This window comes from Macaca thibetana, chromosome 8, assembly GCF_024542745.1.
Source record: "Macaca thibetana thibetana isolate TM-01 chromosome 8, ASM2454274v1, whole genome shotgun sequence".
NCBI classification, from domain to species: domain Eukaryota; kingdom Metazoa; phylum Chordata; class Mammalia; order Primates; family Cercopithecidae; genus Macaca; species Macaca thibetana.
This window is the reverse complement of record NC_065585.1, coordinates 78618488-78640643: the sequence shown is the minus strand read 5'-3', so window position 1 is coordinate 78640643 and position 22156 is coordinate 78618488. Positions and strand designations below refer to the sequence as shown.

The 22156-nt window shown below is 44.3% G+C and overlaps 2 protein-coding genes and 1 long non-coding RNA gene across 4 annotated transcripts in view; 2 read left to right on the top strand and 1 right to left on the bottom strand.

Moving 5' to 3' along the window:
* The window catches only part of VXN (vexin), a 965102-nt gene that overhangs the window by 456756 nt on the left and 486190 nt on the right, over positions 1–22156 (top strand). The gene's annotated exons all lie outside the window — the stretch shown is intronic.
* LOC126961530 (uncharacterized) lies at positions 562–6787 on the bottom strand. The gene is made up of 4 exons (XR_007728324.1): positions 6380–6787; positions 5547–5796; positions 3604–3751; positions 562–3031 (listed from the first exon to the last, which is right to left on the bottom strand). It is a non-coding gene; the product is annotated as an uncharacterized LOC126961530 (long non-coding RNA).
* The window catches only part of DNAJC5B (DnaJ heat shock protein family (Hsp40) member C5 beta), an 81372-nt gene continuing 62568 nt past the window's right edge, over positions 3353–22156 (top strand). For both annotated transcript variants that reach the window (XM_050802079.1, XM_050802080.1), the window contains exon 1: positions 3353–3447. The gene's annotated coding sequence lies outside the window, so the exon portion shown is untranslated. The remainder of the gene's footprint in view (positions 3448–22156) is intronic.

Here is a 22156-nt window from a genome sequence, read left to right as displayed (position 1 = left end):
GGAGTTCAAGACCAGCCTGGCCAAAATGGTGAAACTCCGTCTCTACTAAAATTACAAAAAATTAGCTGGGCATGGTGGCGGTGGAGGGGGTGGGCGCCTGTAATCTCAGCTACTAGGGAGGCTGAGGCAGAGAATTGCTTGAACCTGGGAGATGGAGATGGCAGTGAGCTGACATTGTGCCACTGCACTCCAGCCTAGGCGACAGAGTGAGACTCCATCTCAGAAAACAAAACAAATAAACAACAACAAAAAAAAACCAAAAACAAGTCCTCCAGGCACTCCGTTGGTTTGCTCTGAAGTTTGGGAACTTCTGGCCTAGAGCATTGTTCTCAAGTATTTGTGTACACCTACACCACAAGCTCCTGGAGGAGCTTGACTTAACATGAGTCTCTCACTCAGTCCCTGAGATTTGGAGGCAGTAAATGCAGGAAGCTGTGTGGGAATCTGCGTGTGTGTGTGTATATATATATATATATATATAGTCTGTAGAACACAATTTGAGAAATTCTGCCTTGAAGTGGAATTTAAATGTTGACAAAATTAGCATTTCCCCCCCACAAAATCCTTCTCCATAACTGAGCAAAAACCTTTGAACTCTGACTTACAAATATCTATAACTTTCACTCAGCCTGCAGAATGCCTGCTTCTGAAGAGGTGTGCAGGCTTCCCTCATCACTGCCGTGGGGACCTGGAGCCTCTGTGTGCTCCAGGTGTAAGGCTTTGCCTGACTCTGCTACAGGTGTGCACCTGTTTCATCACAGGGATGTATGCTCAAGGGATGTGGCATAATCCACACCTCCACAGAATGTACAGCATTGAGTATGCTCGGCCAAGACAAAACACAAGGAAAGATGTCATCTTTATTTGCTCTGAGATGATAGTTGGAGGAAGACTGTTTGAGCAAAGAGGCATTGATCCCTGCATATCCTGCCAGGGAAATACCCTCTTCTAAGCAAGGTGACCTTTCAAGCAAGTTTTGAGAATTACTGATTCAGAATGTAAGGTATGCATAAATATATCTAACTGTGATTTGGGATCAGACACACACTGCATTTCTTCTTTCCATTGAACCTTTTCTAGATCAGAGATGAAAAAAGATATTTTTTTAAATGTAGAAAGGTGAAGTTTGTGATGGCAAAAAAGCGTATTAATTGTGATTTTATTAAATCAGTCATGTGTTTTCTTCAAGGTATTGGGACCAAATTAATGCATTCATAACATTACTTTGTTTTCATTGTATTTGTTTTTATTGTCATCTGACATTTAAGGCAATTAATACTGTATTTCTACTTACGTTAATAATAAAACAAACCTTTAAATAATTTTATTCCAGTAAAATGTGTGAATTAAAGGAGAAATGTTAAGTAAATATTAGTGCAGATGGCAATATTCTGAAGATGCCACATGAATAATCAAAGTGTGGGAAATGCACGTTATTTTCATGAGTTCAGCATAATCCATTTTAACACTTTTCCAATGTTGAGCTTTATATTTGTTTTCTGTTATAAACAGTGCTTCAACAAAACCTCTTGTAGCTAAATATTTTTCATATCTGTAATGGTTCTCTTAGGAGAATTCACAGATGTGGAATTGTTGAATGGAAGGGCAATAATTATATTATTTTAAAGTTTAAAATTGGTGTCCATTAATCATTTCCCTAAGTTTTTACGAAGACATTTAGGAAGTCAGTAAAGCAGCATTTATGACCTATGGGAATACTTTCTTCCTTGTTACTCAAAGCGTTGCTTAAGGCAGTGGCCTTCAAGTGTGTTCTGGGACCAAATGGCAATTTCTCCCCAACCAGCCAAGGCGTGTGGTGGGGAAAAGGCTTGGTGGAAGATCTGGTTTGTAGTTAATGTTAAGTAACCTTTCCACTTAATTAGCTTTGTGATATCGTGCAAGACACAACTTCTCTAAGTTGTAATTTTCTCATCCATAAAATTATACTAAAAATAATACTGGTTATCTCACCAAGTTGTGAAGATTAAATAGAGTGATATATGTGAAAATAGCTTGTAAATGAAGCATGATGTAAAATGTTATCAGTATTATAAAAGCCCAATATATGTTCTCCTCTTGAGAGATTCTTAAAGCCTAATTCTCTGACTTCACAGGTACGTCGTCTCACGCAATTCAGATAATTTTTTAGTACCATATAGGGTTAGTGTCTAGAAAAAAAATGAAGGATATGAAAGAATGAAGAACGAAGTTCCAGTGAGACGCTATTTCTTTACAGATTGCTCCTCCCTGTCCCCTACACAACACTAGAACCTGGTATAGCGCTGTAGTCAATACTGTGTGTGTGTGTGCATGTGTGTGTATGTTTTAAACAAGGTCTCATTCTGCGGTCCAGGCTGGAGTGCAGTGGTGCAATCTCAACTCATTGCAGCTTAGACCTCTTGGGCTCAAGCGATCCTCCCCTGTCAGCCTCCTGAGTAGTTAGAACTACAGGCATGCACCACTACGCCCGGCTAATTTTTGTATTTTTTGTAGAGATGGGATCTCACTATATTGCCCAGCTGGTCTCAAACTCCTGGGCTCAAGTGATCCTCCCACCTCAGCCTCCCAAAGTGCTGGGATTACAGGCATGAGCCACCTCACCCTGCCAACACTAACTCTGGATTTTTGTTTGAGCTTTGCTGCTTATCATCAAATCTCAATGAAAATATTAGTTACTCAGAAGTCACCTTGTTAATCTAGAATTGGTCTGGTGGCTTAGGATTTCTGAGTCTAGGCTAGGACCAGAGCCAGCCACTCCTGGCATCTACATTGCTAGGGAAACTAATGATCTTCACTGAGACTCTGTTCTCTTCCCATAATGTACATTACCCAAATGGTCTCTTGTCATGTGTGGATTCAGGTAAAAATTGTCTGATGAGCTGCATACCAGAAAACTGTGATGTGGACAAACTCCAGAGAGTAGAGCAAGATCTGAGTGCAGCGTGGTCAGAATGGCAGAGGCTGACACTGAGAGCACCTGGGCTCTAGAATCAGCTCTGTCACTTCACCACGTGGGGCCTCAGTTCCTTATCTGTAAAAAAAAAAAAAAAAAAAAAAGGAGTTAGATGAGAATCTGGTCATGAGCTGATCTTCTAGGTCTCTCCCCACAGTTAAGATCCCATAATTCTGCAGGTCAGTTTATAACCTGCAAGGGGATTCTTCCCTGAGGGCCCTCACAAGGTTTTGAATGGTAGAGCAAGTGGAAATGGGGGAATGTCCTTCCCAACCTCCCGCCGTGGGCAGGAGAGGAAGTGCTGTCCAGGAAGGCCTTAGCTGGACCATCTGGGGGAATGAGGATTCCACTCTGTGACATCACAATATCCAGCCCAGGTTTGACCTTGACAACCGGGAAGGAGAAATAACAGGAGGTGCAGTTACTGATATAGCCAAGGTGGGACGCTGCTGGAGGGAGCTAGAAGGGATCAGCCAGCCATGCCTCCAGTTCAGGTACGTGGCATTGCTAAGCTTGGAACAGGACTTGCCAATGTCTAAAGGAAAAAGAGGAGAGATCTCAAGGCAAGTGTGTCTCCAAGCTTAGGAAGAACAGTATAAGCACAGATAGCATGTGCCCCAGCTGTGTTAGGGTAATGTAAGGTTCCATACGAGCAGAAGCAGAGCTGGGTGCATTCTGCCAACAGCCAGTCTGCTTGTCATGAAGCTGGACGGTGAGGACATTTCTGAGGCTGTAGTCCACTTGTGCTGCTGGTGATATATTTCTATATAGAGGTTTTTGTCTTTCAATAGCTTCTCCCTGGAATGACAGGGAAGAGTAAACAAAAATAAGTTCACTGAAGGAAGTATTTTAATAGAAGCCAGTACAAAAACAAACAAAAGTAATAAAAGGTGAAAAGTTATATTATGGGTTAGCAAGCAAGACTGACTCTAAGGTCGAGTTTTGAAAGTTCAAAACTTGAAAGGCAAAAGGCCACCCCTATAAACAGTAAAAGAGAAGGGGCTTTTGGCTGAGAAGTAAGTAAAACAGTTCTGCTGGAACCATATACGGGACCCCCCACCCAGCTCCCAGCAACTCCCGCCAGTGAAATCATTGCTGGGGATGCGGACAGTTCTGTTTTCTTTACCTTGCCTTGGGGTTTTGGCTTCTACAATACTTGTTTCTTCCTGCAGTCTTGGGGCCCCGAGAGGCTCTCAGTGACAGCAAAGAACTGTTCTGTTTACCAGTGGGGCGGAGCACGGGGCCAGCGCCAGGCCCTGACTCATCCCCATGTGGACTCCCTTGGGTCTTAGCACACTGCAACCCCGGAGTTGGAGCACAGGACAGCTCAGGCAGGCACGCTGAGCTCTGCCTGCAAGGTCAGAGTTGATGGCGATGCTCCCTCAGTGGGAGCCGGAGTCCCTGTTCTGACAGGTAGGTCAGTCACCCACAGGGGACCCAAACAGCCATCGACAAGAGGAGGAGGAGATGGAATCTCTATCCACAGGACACAATTCTAACTCTCCTTGACCTCCAACACATCACGAATAAATATGTCATAGCAGTAAGGCCAATACTCTCACATTCTATGAAAGTAGTAATCGTCCCCACAGCATGTAAAACTGAGAGATCCAGATAAAAACAAAATACACTTGCACATTAACTTTATAGCACACATTCAACTGCTGTACAGAAGTCACTGTGATTTTCACAATTCGGTTATGATCTAATCATAACCACTCAAACCTTGAACATTAAAATCTCATTGGTCCAGTTTTTAGCCTTCCTTCCTTGATAGCCATTGAAAACTAAGTTTAAGCTGAACCTCAGATAATACCCACAAAACACAGAAAGTCCTAACTCATCTCCATTTGCATTTATTGACTGTAACGTTCCCTGACCCTTGTGTTAGTCACATGCTGCTGCAGCCTGTCACATACTGCAGAATTTTAGAGTCGGAAGGAACTAGAAGATCATCCATTCCACAGCTTCGTTTCCAGAGGGAGAAACCAGACACAGAAGTGTCTCGGCTAAGGGGATCAAGCTAGTTAGTGCTGGGGACTCAAGTTTAAGCCCCCTCACTCTCAGCCTGGTGGCCTCTCCAATACACTCCGCCCCACAATGAATGAATGTGTTGGTTCATATTTGAACTAACTCTTTGATTTTCTAAGTTAGAATATGCTAAAAAGAGGAAATCTCGTTTATCACTTTGGTGTGGTTATTGGTAAAAGTAGGTATTCTCCTAGCCTCTGCATCGCCATACAAAATAAGCTTTGGTTAACGACAAGAAAAAGCACCAAAGACCCCATTCAAAAGACTGAGATAACAGTGAAAATAAATCCAGGGAAACTGACTAGCTACTGTAAATTGAGGGCTGATTAGAAGTAATCTTTTTTTTTCTTAAAAAAAAATTTATACAATTTGCCAGATTTTTACTTTATAATAAATATATAGTCTTCCTGTGGCCTTGTCTTTTCCAGTTTAGGTAGACAATACTTTGTTTATGAACATGTGTGTGTACACCCTTGAATGTACAGATGAGTAAACACTTTATCTGGCAGGTGTGGGGCTGGCTATTACATCCATCCATGGTAACTGACCTACCCTTACTTACCTCATATATCTTCTATATGAGCCTTCTCTGACTTATCCAATGAATTAATATTCTATTTGGAATTAACATGATAGTATAGGAGGAGCCTCCTTAGACTTGTCCAGGGTTTGGCATACATGATGCTATATATGTCTTGCATCCATAATTAATCTGCAAGTTTGAGCCCGGGCAGTGCCTGGGTGCAGGTACTTAGCGTTTTTCCAATTAAATTCATTGCAAATATAATAGTATCAGTCCAAAGATCCAAATTCTGAAAGAAAAGGAAATGAAATGAAGAATTTTTTAATACAAATAGAGATCTAATTTGTATAGTCATCAGCGCCATCATTAGCCTTAGAGAGGTCTGATAAGTATTTTCTAGGTCATTAGATTGTTTTTTAGCCAACTAAAATGTGAACTTCCTGTAAGGATTTTCCATATGTTTCTGGTTTTATATGCAGATTGCCTTTAATAAAAGATAATTATGAAGCAATTACCAACAAGAAGGAGCATAAGAAATAGCATTCCATCATGGCATAGGCTTTAAACAGTTGTTGTTATAGCTTTCAGCTTCCATATTAATTTTTAAAGTTGTGTAATATATTGAGTAATTTTACACACACCACACCATATAACTACAGGAGAAAGCTGATTGTGAAAAACAGAGGGATAAAAGAAGTTTTAGTTTCAGAATTCTTCATTGTGGTTTTGAAGTTTCAAATCTCTCCAGTAAAATGAAACACAGGTATGCCAAGTAAACTTTTGAAATGTTTTCTCTTGAATTACCGGAGAAGATGCAGCCTTGACAAGTTTTATTTAAGAGACTTGGAAGGAAAAAAAGCAAAGGAAGCTACCTCTCTGAAGATCCTGAGACAGCAGAGTCTCCTTTTGCTGCCATCCCCTGAGGCGCCTTGGCAAGCGGCCACGCTGGATCTCCGACACGCGCAGGACACTGCCTGTCATCCCAGCCCAGCCCCCATGCCCACTCTCCCAAGAATTGTGCAACAGGGCCTTTGTAACCTGAGGCCCGTGAAGTCTGTGGAGGAATGTGACCCAGAGCCAAGGGGCGTTGGTGCCACCAGGGCTGAGAAGGAGCTCTCCTGCTGTTTACCCTGCTATCCCGTGGGAACCTCAGAAGGGGGAAGGTATGCTCTGAAATGCACGGGGAGTCAAGTCCTTGGCACAGCTGTGAAGCAAGCACTCTAGTGAGTGTCTTTTCCCGTCATCTTTGCTGACCTCCGGAGGCATGCTTCATGCTACTCCAGAGAGTAGAACCTGATGTGCTTTAATTTTTATTGTATTTGTATAAATATATAGGGTACAAGTGCAATTTTTAAAAATGCATAGATTGTGTGGTGGTCAAGTTTGGGCTTTTAGGATACCCATCACCTGACCTACCCATCCTCCTTTCAAGCCACACCTCCTCCTCGTCCTCCTCCTCTTAATTGTGTCTCCTACTGAGACCAAAGCTACAAGTTGTGGTCCCATTATTCCAATGTCCTGTAAGGGTAAAGGGCATCCTGCTGTCCAGGGAGCAGGGATCCATATTATATGTGATGAGGATGGTAGAGTGCCAGGCACTGGTAGCGGGACAGCCCCAGAAATCTTTGGGATTCATCGATTTACAAAACCAGCTTCCTGCCTCCTCTCCTCACCTCTCCCATAGACATCGTCCTCCAATATGACAAGTACACAATCTGGCCACCATAATACTTGGGGTTGTTCTGTCTCCTCTGCCTGGGGAAAATGTCATGAGCTGAGTCATGAATATTCTCCTTTTAAGTTACCCAAACATCATGATGGCCACACAAATGGAGCTCTAACCAATAGGAAGTGAAAGATTCACTCTCAGTCTTGCCATTTGAGTGGCACCGAGGACTACGGCGTGTAATTCACTACAAATGACAAGTTCCACATTTTTATATTACCAATATTGTTGATCACAAAAAGTGGTCTCAGGAAAACGGACGTTTTAGCCAGTTGAGAAGACAACTTACTTGGCACCTAGAAGACCAGTATTCTCGTCCTTTCAAGTATATTTAGAATGCAAAATCATTATTACTACAAGAGAGGGAAAGCTTTTTTTTAAGTTAGGATATGTTCCTCTGCATGGTAGGAACTGGCGCTATCTCCCTCCCCACATCGACCTTATCTCCTCTCATACTATGTCCTTTCAAGGAGGTTGTTTTCCAGTCTCCTTTCTATGACAAATGAATTCAATGTCAGTTTCAATCCAGTTTGTACTTTTAAAAACTTAATATGCACCTGGGACTGTACTAGGCACTGTGACAACAGTAAAATAAAATGTTTGACATAAGTTGGGCTCTTTAAGAGTTAAGAATTTAGTTAAGGAGACAAGATGTACACCTGCAAAGAGTTCAAAAGCAAAGAGGAAACTACAAAACTATGTGAAAAATGTGCGCACTGTGGACTTCAAAGTGCCCCAGGGGCTCAGAGCGAAGAAGCAGTGTTGTCTGGAGTGTTCAGGTTGCTCATGAGGGCAGGTCAGCACTGACACTTGGGAGGAATCTTGAAAGGAAGAGAAACAGAGTATGACTGATTGACACAAACTTAGGGAGAAAAACAATTTCCTAGTGAAAATTTTGGCCCTGGCACAGCCACTCTTCTCCCACTCACCGGCGCTCATGTCCGCTCTCCCTGCGCTTTGACGACTCGTTCTTGGCGTGCAAAGCAAACAATTCACATTGCTTCATTGGGATATGAAAAAGAGGAGTCATGGAAACACAAGGACACCAGGAAGGACAAAATGAACTCTAACAGGTGGTTTCCGTGAACAGCCCTGCATGCTGAAACCAGGGCTGTGTCTGACTTTAATTATGCACGTGGGCTTCTAGAGCCTACACCCTGAAGCCAACATGTTCCAAAACTAACTCATTATCTTCCCCAAACCTGCTCCCCCTTTGTGATTCCCACCTCAGCCAATGGGCCTCACCATATTCCCAGTTTCTCTGGCGAGGATCTCAAGTGCCCTCTGATTCCTGAGTCACTCTCTACTGCTGCATTCGGTCACTGAGCATTGAGTTTAGGGGGTTGGATCTCCACATCTTTTCCGAACCCATTGCCTCAGCCAGTTCTTCCTGCTGCCACCCTGGTCTGGGCCCTCATCTCCTCATCTTCCTCTAAGGTCACTCATCTCTCCAGCCCCATTCCTCTGCACTCGTTGGCCACACCTTTCTAAAATAGAAACCAGCACTCCCCAGTTTCAAGTTTTTCCCATTGTTTGTAAGACAAGGACTAAACTCCTTTGCTTGGTTTTCAAGGCCTCTCACCTTCTCCAGCTTCACTGGACCAAGCCTCTCCCCTTGGCCACCCATTTACCCATTCCTCCCCACCTCTTATGCACCAGGCGGATCTGTCTGCCTTCAATTTTCCAGCTTGCCCAATACTTTTCTTGCCTCCATGGTCTTGCTCATGCAATTTCTACAGCTTTTCTGATAGTTGAACTCCTAATGCGGCCTCCTGTGGGATTCCTGCTTCCCAGGGGCCACTGCTTCCTACCTCCATCATTTGTATGACGTTCTCCTGACATTTAAAAAATTTTGACCCTTTGTGCTGAAGAAGTGAGCCAGGTGAGATTAGGAGACCAGGGTGAAGGGAGTAGAAGAATGTTTTGAGACAGGGAAGAGCATGTGTAAAGACTCAGAGGACAGAGAGAATGGTGTGTTCATGGAGCTAAACGTGCATAGTAGTTAATAGAAACTGGGTTTGAGTGGACAGGACAGCATTGGGAAGAAATGGCACTGGAGGCAGGGGCAAGTCCTAGGGATTGGCCCTGCTAAGAAGCTGGACTTTTAGCTAAAGATCAACGGGGAAGTTTGAAGAGTTATCAGCAGGGCAGTGATGGGATAATATTTGCATTTTAAAGGAATTAGTATATGGGGACCAGAGAAAGACTGGAGAAAGGACTGTCAGTTAGAGAAGGCTGGCAGGAGATAATAAGCTTGGTCAAGGGTAGTGACCAAGTTCACTACCTCTATTCAAGAAACAGAGGAAGAGAGTAGACTTCAGAGAGCTTTAGAAAGGAGGCGCGATTAGGCCTGGTTAATTGATCGGCATGGTTTAAATGGAGAGGGTGAGAGAAGGGAGACACCTGGGTTTCTGGCATGCCTAGAAATGATACTGTCCACGGCACAGCATCACTTCCTGCTGATGCCCTCTAAAGAGACTGGGTCTCTCTCTCCCTTCTCAGAGATGAAACTTTTGACAGTGAGAGTGGGGGTAGTCGACAGCTCCTCAGACATTTGCTTCGGAGAAGACACTTCCAGTTGATATGGGGCCTGGATCTCATTCATTTGTTACAGTCTCCAGGGCAACTAGTTATTCAATAAACTTTGGTGAATAAACAACTGTGCCTATAAATACTGTTCCTGGTAGTCTTCCTGCTATGTTTTCTAAAAAATATTGGGCATTTTATCTTTTATTGCCCTTCATAGTGTAAATATAATGGAGCCTGTCTTCCTCTCCAACTCAGATTTCAGTTGAAAGTCTTCATTAGGAGGCAAGTCTTCTGCCAGCTGGGTTATTTGATAGCCGTCATAGTCTTCATGGTGCTCCTTGATGGCTATTTAATATCTGGTAGCTCAGAGTCATCACCAGAAAATCAACTGTGTCTTTTGACAGCATCCCGGGCCAACAGTCCCCTTCCTACATCTTCCTTTCTCTTCAAAGTCATGGCCTGTAGAACAAAAGATTAAAATCCCCTTATGTCCTTTACTCCTACCTAGAACCTTAAAGGAACTAAACATACCATGTCTTCTGACTGCATCTTTTCTTATGAATCACTTCAAGGCATGCTCATATTGTCAGAAAGTAGTTCATCTCCAGAATCATGGGTCACGATCAACTTGCTCTGTCCCTCCCCTGCCACCACTGCCCCCTTCCTCTATTGGTAAGTCCACTTGATAGAGCGGTGAGGTCTCCTTCTTTTCCTCCTCCACCTGTAGTCTGTGCTGTTGTGGGATGTTCTTTTTTTTTTTCTTATTTATTTATTTATTTATTTATTTATTTATTTTTGAGACAGAGTCTTGTTCTGCCACCCAGGCTGGATTGCAGTGGCACGATCTCAGCTCACTGCAACCTCCACCTCCCAGGTTCAAGTGTTTCTTGTGCCTCAGCCTCCCCAGTAGCTGGGATTGCAGGTGCCCACCACCATTCCCTGCTAATTTTTGTATTTTTCGTAGAGACACGTGTTTCACCATTTTGGCCAGGCTGGTCTTGAACTCCTAACCTCAAGTGATCTGCCTGCCTCATCCTCCCAAAGTGCTGAAATTACAGGCGTGAGTCTTTCCTTATTCACATCTTGAGGCTGCTCACGGTCCTCCCTTGTGTCTGGAATCTCGTAGTGATGGCTTTCTCCTGGGCGCATGTTCGTGAGAGCCCCTCACTACCTCTGTAAGTTGCAGAAGCAATCAGTGAGCACTTTCTTCACCCTCGTTAGCAGACCGTCAGGTTTGCATATCAGCGATTTCATCATAACTAGGAAATGGTAAAATCATAGTCCAATTAATATAATTCTTTAATTTTAAAGAACTATACAACTAGAAGGAGGTAGTTATCAATATATATTTAAAAATGTGGCCGGGCGCAGTGGCTCAAGCCTGTAATCCCAGCACTTTGGGAGGCCGAGATGGGCGGATCACGAGGTCAGGAGATCGAGACCATCCTGGCTAACACGGTGAAACCCCGTGTCTACTAAAAAAACACAAAAAATTAGGCGGGCGCCTGTAGTCCCAGCTACTCCGGAGGCTGAGGCAGTGTAAACCCGGGAGGCGGAGCTTGCAGTGAGCTGAGATCCGGCTACTGCACTCCCGCCCGGGTGACAGAGCGAGTCTCCATCTCAAAAAAATAAAAATAAAAATAAAATAAAATAAAATAAAAAATAGAAATGTGTTTCCCAGAATTTAAGGTAATGATATTGCCACAGTTGATACACACACATGTTATTATAAATGCTCATTTTAGAAGATGAAAGATACCATCTGAATAGCATACAAATAATAAGTGCTATTTAGGTCATTATTGGCATTTCCTCCTATCCCTTAACATAATTTCAGTCAGCTTTACATTTAGACGTCATTTCTTGCTTAGTTTTGAGATAACAGAAATAGCAATCATTAAAAGCAACCTATTTTTTTTTCTTAAGCACCTATTGTACTAGTCATGGTTCTTCAGAGAAACAGCACCAATAGGAGAGATGGACATATGTGTGTAATGTATGTATTTCATATATATACATATATAAAATAAGGAGTTGGCCCATATGGTTATGGAGGCTGACAAGTCCCAGATCTGCATTCAGCATGCCTGAGACCCAGGAAGAGCCAATGTTTCAGTTTGAGTTTGGAGGTAGAAAAAAAAACCAATGTCCCAGCTCAAAGTGGTGAGGCAGGAGGGTCAGTCTTTTTGTTCCATTCAGGCCTTCAACTGATTGGATGAGGGTGGGGTGGGCAGCAGCAACCTGCTTTACTCAGTCAACTGATTCAAATGATTGAATGATTCAAATGTTCGTCTCACCCAAAACACGCATGCAGACACACCCAGAATCATGTTTGACCAAATATCTGGGCACCCTGCAGCCTAGTCAAGTAGACACATAAAATTAATCATTGTACCTACTATGTCATCAGTTGGCCTAGTAATTACCTCATTTAATTGCCACAAAGACCTCCCATGTGGAAAGTGGCCTTATTCCCATTTACTCCACAGCTGTTTATTTAACAAATGTTTGCACACTTTAGAGATGAAGAACTGAGCCTCAGAGAATTGAAGTAACACTTGTCTAAGGCAGCACAGCCAGTAAATGGCAGGACCAAGATTTCAACACAAGTCTAAGACTCAGCTGGGTACTCTGAACCAGTATGACCACTGCCTCCCAGCACTGGTGCTGTGCTCCCCACAGGGCCTGGGGCTCCCTCCTTAGGATGGAGGAGAGCTGAAGGCATTGGCCACTGGCCAAAACTCAGGGCAGCAGTGGGGCAGGCACGCCTGAACATGTGGGACCTGAGTGCAGCTGGGAGCCTGGAGAAGGCTCCCCTTTCCTTGGCCTTTGAGATGACCCACAGAGCACGAATCTAGCATTTGTTGAAAGCTACGTGCTCATGTTTTGTGTGGATATTATTATTTAATGTTCACAACATTTCTGTGTTCTTCCCACCACCCCACCCTGTTTGGGAGGGAGACAGTGACAGCTTCCCCATGAGGCAGCCATGGGCAAGGACTAGGAGGCATCCTTTTAAACTGTTGTCCTCAGAGCCACCAAGAGTACCCTAGGTTGCCTTAAATGGCCCCATGGACCAGTCCAATCCTGTTCCATCGCTCCTCAAAATCTGTCCATAAAAACTGCTTAAAATGTGCATGAATCAATGGCTCCGCAGGTGTGTGCTGCCTGCTGATTCACCCACGAGCAGGCCTGGGCTTTCCCTTCTTTTTATTTGCTCCTCATCGCCTGATACATTGCTGTTCCTCATTTTCCATTTCCACTAGAGCTTGGCAAAAACATTGTTCAGTTCTAAACATAACTATGAGCCCCTAAATAAATATTGTATAAAAGGAGCTCCTTTGTCCTCAACTTCCCGCAGCACTCTCTGCTCTACGGAGTGCCCTTCATCGTGACAACATAAGCAGTCCTCATGGCATTGGCCAGTTAGCTTCGCCCATAGCAAAACTCTCATTTTGCAGAGGAGGAATCAGAGACTCAGGAGGGCCTGGGCCTTCCCCAAGTTCACACAGTTAGAAGCCAAGCCATCCGTGTCCCAGTCCAGTGCTTCTGGTGTATCCCACAGACATCAGTTCTTACGGGATGGGATGGGGTCAGCCCCCTGGACTGACCCAGTGCAGGCAGGTCAAAGAACAAGACATCCTGGAGGTGGCCTTGCGGGAAGGCACGCAGGCTGGCCCAGGGCCACACGGGAGGTTGGCACCTGTTTTGCATATTTGCCTCCATGTACAGCCATGTGGATGCAACACAAACAAAGGTACTGGAAGAGGAACTGGGATAGGGAAGTACTTTTTATATTAACAGAAGCAGATTCCCTCTGGTGTGCATGCTTTGCTGGAAGGCCCGGGAAAGAGCTGAGATTCCTAATTGACTAGAATATGACTCACTTAGGACTCCCATTCCCAGAGGAAGTGGCTTTGGCTCGTATTATGTGTTTACAGAAAATCATCTCATCCATGTAAGCCCACAGCATTGGATCAACCCAGCGGATTCTTCTCTATGATACCTTGATGGGTCTCCAGACACGCATTTGGCTTCCATGGGAAGATGTTTCCTGATCAGACCCTTTGGTCAGCTCCCGAGCTCTGAAGCAGACCACAGGAGCCGAGGGTCAACTGTCTTGTTTCAGCCGAGGACTCTGAGAATCCTCTACCAGCCAAACACTTGCACAAGGAAACACAATCGGTGGTAACAACTCTCAGAGGAAAGGAAAAAAAAAAACTGCTTCTTGCTTTCAAGATCATTCTAGTTTTTTTTTTTTTTTTTGGTAGCATGAAGGGTAAATAAACTTTAGGTGCCTTGAGAGCAATTGAATCATAGTTGAGAAGGCAGCACACCCTAGAGGTGGATAGAGAATTTGGATGGTGTCCAGAGATGTGGGAGCTCGTTCTGGATACCAAGGTCTCACTGGTAAAATCACCGCACCGCTTGACCTGGGATGCTCAGAATTGGGAGACCCATGTTCCTACCCTCGCTCTGTTAATAACTGTCTGATGTGTACATGAAACCCCTCTGAGCCTCAGTTTCTTGATTTATAAAGTGGGAATAATAACACTTGCCGTGCCTGCCTGTCCCAGGTGTGTGGGTCAAATGACCCTATGTGAACACACTTTGTTAACAAGGGAGTATTCTATTTGTGTGTGTGTGTGTGTGTGTGATGTAGGTGGGAATGTCTTTTGCTGGAAGTGAGATGGGAATGCTGAAGAGTGGTGGAGAATGGTAAAAGGTCTTACTGGGACACACAGAGGGTGCTGGGTAGGGTTGCAGACCCCTAGCACTGGAGACCCTGGATCTGCAGCTCCAGCATTCACCCCACCAGCAGATGGACATGCGGTCCAGTGTTGGCTGGGGTGGTGGATAGAGTTGGGCATATTGACAAGGCAGCAGTTACAATGGTGATCCCAGAGATTTCACTGAACAGGAAAGGGGCTGAAGAAAGGGACCCAGCAGATAGGTTTGGGGAGCTCGGAAGTATCAGCGAGATGTAAGCATCACGTGCATAAGGGAGTTGTTGGCAAGGTGGCAGTGGTGGGCAGAGAGGCGAGGCTGGAGTTTCAGATTTGAGAGGTGGAGGGCATCCAAGATCTGACAAGGGAGGGGTTGCTGGCTGGGAGGGCCACGGTGGTGCTGAAGGGCCCCAGGCCAAATGACAAGGTTGGCATAGAAAGAGTGGAAGCTGAGTGCCAGGGTCACCTCAAACAATATGGTGGAGTTGTCACACCTAGGGAGATGGGAAATCTGTGAGTGGTGAGGACATCAGAGGTGGGGGCAGGTGTCTGGAGGGGCTGGGAGGAGAAGGCTGATGCTGTTTTAGGGTAATGGAGACCCAGAAAACAGATCTACCTGGATGCATGCTCAGATTTGAAATTGGATATGAATTACACACAGATTGGTCATTTTACATGTAGATAATCAAAAGTTGTTGGGACATCTTATCCTCAATAATACAAAATATGCATTAAAAAACTGTAATAAATAACTCCTTTTAGCTATTGACATTTTTCATAAAATAGGCCCAAGGGCATGGTTAGTACTAATGAAAGAGAGCCACGCATTGCTGAATTTTCAGCAGTTTTGCAAGCCAGGTGTTATGTTGATAGCTTGAAATAGGCCTGGAAGTGAAATCAGCAAACATTACAAACCAGGGCTTCCCTCAACTAATGCCCCCCTATCCCTGGAAATCTAGTTTACCAAATATTTCCCAGCACCACTGCCTAGGCCTAAATAAATCTCCAAATCTGCGCAATTTTACAATCCTGTTGTGGATTGAATGTGTTGTGCCTCTAAAAGAGACATGTCCTAATCTCTGGTACCTGTGGATGTGGTCTTATTTCAAAGCAGGGTCTTTGAAGATATAATTAAGATCTAAGTTAAGATGAGGCCTTACTGGAGTAGGGTGGGCCCTTAATCCGATGTGACTGGAGTCCTCCTTAGAAAACAAGAAGAGATACAGATAGATACAAACAGAGTGGGGAAAACCATGTGAAGACGCAGACCCAGGGCAGAACAGCAAGTGACATTGGAGGCACACCACGGTGACACACACCAATGATTGCTGGCGGCACAAGAGGCCAAGAGAAAGACATGGAACCGACTCCCCTCGGAGCTCCAGAAACAACCAACCCCGCAGACACCTTGACTTCAGACTTCTGGCCTCCACACCTGTAAGAGAAGACATTCCTGTTGTTTTAAGCCACGCGGTTTGTGCCATTGACGGCAGCGCGGGGAAACTGACAACCCTGTCACAGCCTCACGTTTGGGCAGGAGGGCACGGAAGTTCTTCCACGTGAACAGCAAAGGGAAGGTCGGCTTTTGCCTTTCCCTGTCTCTGTTCCTAGGGGACCTTCCCTCTTCCAGCACGTGTTTTCTTTACCATGATCTGGTCCTTCCCACGAGGTGCCAGGTATTGTTGTTCTGAGAGGTGAAGGACATCTCTTAGCCTTGGCATTCCTCCAGCAGCCCCCAGCAGCACTTATTCACTGCTGGTGAACTGGCTGATTGTCTCTGGTTGGTTCCTGCGTTTTTGTTGTCATTTGCTACCTGGATCTCTCAGGGGCCTTTCGTCTTGACATAGCTGAAGAGTGGATGGAGTGGAGATCTCAGAATTTCCACAGTTGCTCAAATGTTTCTCCCTTCAGACAGAAGCCTTACAAAAAAAACCTCAGATTTTTGTAGCTTATAAATCCCCCAACAGACGAGCTGTGGGACGCTATTGCAAAACTCTAGTTTCAGAAGAATGCACCAAGAGGGCAGTGTCCTCTCCAGACGTGACCTGCCCCACGCGGATGTTTCCAGGAGTGTTTTTCTAGGCAGTTCTCGTCATCTTAGGTGGCTGAGAGACAGGCATCAGGCACATGGAAAATCAAGGGTGATTTGGAGTGAGAAACAGTTTGAAATTGTAACTCCTGTTTACAGTTTCTTTCTTTATGAACACCAGAGGGCACCACAGTCATACTGAATGGTGGGTCGGTCTTGCTTTAGGACTGCAATCCTGGCACCCAACTTTTCTTTTTCTAAGTTTAAGAACTAAGAAGTGCTGAATTGAACATGGATTCATTTGAATATTTTGCTCGGACTTCTAAGAAAGTTGCAGAGGAGGCTTTTGGGGCCACTTGCTGGATGTTCACGCCCAGGGCCTGGGGCAGGGGGACCTGTGGGGCAGCACTCCTTTCCTGCTCTCCCACCCAGTCGTGAGATTGTCCAGCTCTGGTCTGCTCTGCAGCAGGGCTACGACTGTGTCCCAGGTCAGAGCTGCCTCTTGCAGGGACCCAGCTCATTACTTCCTGGGCTCATCCTTTTAAACTGGTTCTGTGAGTTGTTCCGCTTCGCATCTGGAGGTGAGACCCGGCCCTGGGAGAATGGAGGATTCCCCAGGGAAGGTCGAAGGATGGCTGAGGTTGCACTGTTGTTGCCTCAACAGCGGTTGGGCTTCGGCAACAGGGACCAGTTCACCGGTGTGTGTGTCTGGGGTCTTGAACAGTTTCCCGCTGATAGCTTCCCACTGACAGCTGCCCTCTGGTAGCTTCCCACTGACAGCAGAGCATTTATGGTTCTGGAGAAATATAGAAAATTTTCTAAAGGCTCCTAAAAGGCTCTGGAAGGAGCAGGAGCAGAGCTACTGAGGGCATGGGAGGCTTCGTGGGTACTGGGGGCCCTGTGAAGGGGTGGCTGGGCTGACCTCCAGGGTGACCTGAGGCCTGGGAGGAGAGACCACGTGGGAGAGGTGCCTTGCCAGAGGTGGGCAGCAGAGGCAGATGCTACCAGCACCATCGCCTGTCTAATCACGAGTGTCTGGGCCCCAAGGGGGTGTGTGTGCTTGTGGAAGAATCTGTGGCAGATGACACAACTCATTCAGACAGGGGCTTTTCCATTCTCACCTCTGGGACAGGCCACTCAATGTTAGCCATACGGTTATGGGCACCTTCTGATGACACTCAGCAGAGAGCAAGACTGTTCTTAGCAACAGCATGTTGTAAATAGCAAAGGAGCACTCGCTCTGCAGGAAAGCAGATGGCTTTGCAGACCAGAAGCTCTATTAATGAGTTGATGGCAATTTAGTGAGCCTTGGCTTTTTGTATGAAAGAGAAAACTTCAGCAAAATGAGGGGAGAATGTATATCTATAAAAGAGAATATGAGGGCATGGCTGTGACCTCCACAAGCAAGTTGAAACATTCCACCGAGAAGATCCACTGTGGATAATGGGAACTCATGCAAGGCCATGATCTGCTTGGTGCAGTGGGCCCAGAAGGCGGGCAGAGGGACTGCCCTGCTTCCAAGACCAGTGACCACTGTGGGGACTACCTGACCATGAGGGGGTTCCCTTTGTCATTTACAATTTGCTTGCTCCATTCAGTATTTTTATTTAACTGGGATCAAGAAGGACATAATTTGATAGCAGACCACTTGGATTCCAGTTCCAGATTTATGACCCTCATGACTGATGCTCATGCTTGGCAGAAGTCACACAATCACACCTAACAGGTTACCTTTCTTAAAATGGGCACCTGTTAATAGTACCAAATAATAGATACGATATGACCTGTGAAAGCACTTAGGAATTGATCCAGTGTGACGTAAGTGGTGTCATTAATCTCAGGAGGGAATCTTTAGCATTTCCTTCTCTTTCAAATATGTGTCTGTTACTTGGGCTGAGTGAAAGAGGTTTATTTAGAGTTAAGATAAAGATATATCTTCAGGCCCATGCTGTTACCATCACCAAACAAATAGAATTGGAAAGTATTTTGGGTTCTGGGTACTCATGGCTTTGTGGTTGCTTAGCCACATTCAGATAACAATTTGCAGAGCAACCTCCATATTAGAAACCCCACTAGAAAGGACTTCTGTCCTGAGCAGGGAATACCGTCCTTGTTTTTGTTTTCTACCCTTTTTAAAGCTAACACTAGAGACATCTTAGGCTAATGGGAACAGAAAATAACTACTGGCAAAATCAGGGACCAAAGTTCTATTTACGTTTTGTCAAACAAATACATCTGTTTGACTCGAAGCCTCCTTGGTTTATTACAGCAATTGCTTACTGTAAGTAAGCAACAAGGTGTTTAAATTTCACACATGTGAAATACATATTATGTTGCCTAGCAGGGACCAAGACTCAGTCAATATTTTTTTGTAGCACAGTTCTCAGGTTCTGAGCTTTACTTAACCAGAAGTTTACTTAACCAAAGGAAGTAAGTTCTTAACCTTGACACCGGAACTGTGAGTTGGATTTTATTAGTGAACACGCTTGGTAGTTCCTTGTTTAAGTCCATTACCCCAATGTTTTTCTTGAGCTTTAAAACATGCACCACTTGGCACAGTCATAGACTGGTAAGCAAGGGAATATAGTAGGCAGCAGTCCCCTGGAATTACAAGCTCCTGAAGCAAAGCTCTGTAATGGGTGACAGCTTAAGCTATGGAATCAACCAGCCTGATTTCAAAGCCAGAGTCCACTGTTTACTGGCTGGTCACCTTGGGCAAATCACTCAACCTCCTCAATCTTAAATTCCTCCTCTAGAAAATGAGTGCATAAAAACACCCACTTCATACTTTTTTTTTTTTTTTTTGAGATGGAATTTCGCTCTTGTTGCCCAGGCTGGAGTGCAGTGGTGCGATCTTGGCTCACTGCAACCTCTGCCTCCTGGGTTCAAGCGATTCTCCTGCCTCAGTCTCCTGAGTAGGTGGGATTATAGGTGCCCACCACCATGCCTGGCTAATTTTTTGTACTTTTAGTAGAGATCGGGTTTCATCATGTTGGCCAGGCTGGTCTCAAACTCCCGACCTCAGGTGATCCGCCAGCTTTGGCCTCCCAAAGTGCTGGGATTACAGGCGTGACCCACTGCGCCCAGTCCACTTTATACTTTTTAGGGCTTCAATGAGATAATCTAGTTAGTGTTAGCTACTATCACAAACAACATCATCATCATCATCATCATCACCACCTCTTAGTCTCCCAAAATACCCAGTATAGTGCCTTGCACTGTGATACGGGGGAGCAATTTCCATTTGTTGTATAACTCATTCCATCCACTGATGCATTTTAAATTTGGAATGAAATCTATCAGGATTACACATTCAGATTCTTAAAGCTCTTCCAATGTACTGTGTTCCCATTTTGGGAGGCAGGGAGAGAGTACCTTCTTAAAACTTTCCCAAACTTCAACCCTAGAAAATAATCTATGTATATAAAAGTTCTTAGTATAATTCTTAGCAAGTCGTAATAGACATTTGATAAAAGTTCTAGGAGATAAAAAGTAAAATGGGTTTATATTTTATGATGATTTTCAGGGGAGACATAGGCTTCAAGAAAGTGACTTGCGGCCACACACGGTGGCTCACACCTGTGTTTGGGGGGCCGAGGCAGGCAGGTGTGACCTCTCGATGAGGTCAGGAGATCGAGACCATCCTGGCTAACATGGTGAAACCCCGTCTCTACTAAAATACAAAAAATTAGCCGGGAGTAGGGGCACGTGCTTATAGTCCCAGCTACTTGGGAGGCTGAGGCAGGAGAATCGCTTGAACCCGGGAGGCAGAGGTTGCAGTGAGCCAAGATCATGCCACTACACTGCACTCCAGCCTGGCAACAGAGTGAGACTCAAAAAAAGAAAAAAAAAAAAAGTGACTTGTCCAATGTTTAAGAAATAAGAATGTTTTGGGATACTCCTTCTTGAGTCAAACTGAATTTTATTTTGTGTTTTTTCACAAGGATGCCATTATCTTCAGTAAATGTTTTCTTGGGAAACCCAGGCAGTGGGAAATTCCTCCAGACAGCTGCTGGTCAGCAGGTGTTTTCCACATTGCTAGACTGGAGAGCTGTCGGCAGTCAGATCTCTCTGACACGGGGTAAACAGGGCTCTCAATCCAGGCAGCTCTTTAGAACCACCCCATGAGCCTTAAAAAGTACACAAGCCCAGCACCACTGAGCCAGATTTTTGCTTTGGGATAGTCTGGGTGGGCCCCAGGCATCAGAATTCTTAAAATCTTTCCAAGTGCTTCTAGAGAGAGTTATAATCTAGGTCTCTCTGCTTCTCCTTCTGTATTTCTATGTTTTATACATGTTTATAGATTTCAGCACATTAAAATTCTCTCCCCTTTGTAACTTCTCTTTAAAAGGGACTTTTTTTTAACTTTGTAAAATGATAAAACATAATAGGAATTAACCAGTTTGTTCTTCTGAAGAAACATATAGGCACTTGATTTTACAGAAGAATTGCCAGAATTGTTCAGTAGCGACATCTTAGATACTGAAGTAGTAGCGACAGCTTTTTCATTTTATGCAATCAAAGCAACCACCTGTTTTTTTCCCTTTCCCAAGTAAGTTAATGCAATGAATCTTGACCAGATGATTTATCTCTTTGAAATTTACAAAGTGATGGCTTGAGTTTCATATATTGTAATACTAATAACACAAATGATGTAGAGAGGTAGTAAAAATAATAACAATATTAGTAATAATAATGTGTTTGTTCATCATGTCCTTGCACATCGCATGTTCAAAACAAGTGGTGTTTGAGCTTGCTGAGATATGAAATTTAAAAGAAAGACTATGTAACCCTAATGCTTATGTGTTAGATAGTTCGGGTGGAATATTCAAATAATTCAGCTGGTACCTGCTGCAGATTCTGTGGTGGTGCACCAGTCATTTCTTAAAATAACCCTAGCCATATGTGGCAATTGAAAGAGGTGGATAAAAGTTCTCTAGAAGCCCCTAAAGGAATGGTGAAGACCCCACAAATAGAGAAAACAAGGAAGATTAGCATGTAAAACCCTCCTCCCCATCATGGTTCTAGCTTCAGTTTCCCACCTCACAGACAGGACTCTTTGGTTCAATCTTGGAAGATCTACTAAGTTCTCTTTTTCAAAATATAAATGATCCACTTGGCAATGCTTTTACAATACATTAGTGCATTTTGAATCAAAGAATTGTTTAATGTGCTAACCATGAGTTATTTCCTTTTGCAAACATCATTTGAAACTCACCACTTCTAGAAAGCCTCACCTGGTTATGTGGAATATGATCCCATTGATCTCTGGACGTATCTTTTGATATCGGAAGCCATATGCTTACAGGCATGTAATGACGTCCTATGTATGACAGTACGCATCAGTATGTCCTTTTAATTTCTCCGACTTAAGCACATAGGACCTTTGAACATGCTCTTCCACCTGCTTGGAATATATTTGCTACTACCAGCAACTCCTTTATCTAGTTCTTTTCAGATCTCTGCCTAGATGTTTTTGTTCAGGGAAGCTTTCTCTAATCTTCCCCTGTTCACTGATTTTATGTTCTTGTAGTATCTCTCCAAAGTCTCACTTTTCCACTTTTTTGGGTGACCATTTGATTGCTCGCTGCCTCTCTCGGAAGGCTGTAACTCTTTGACTCACACACCCAGGGTCTGT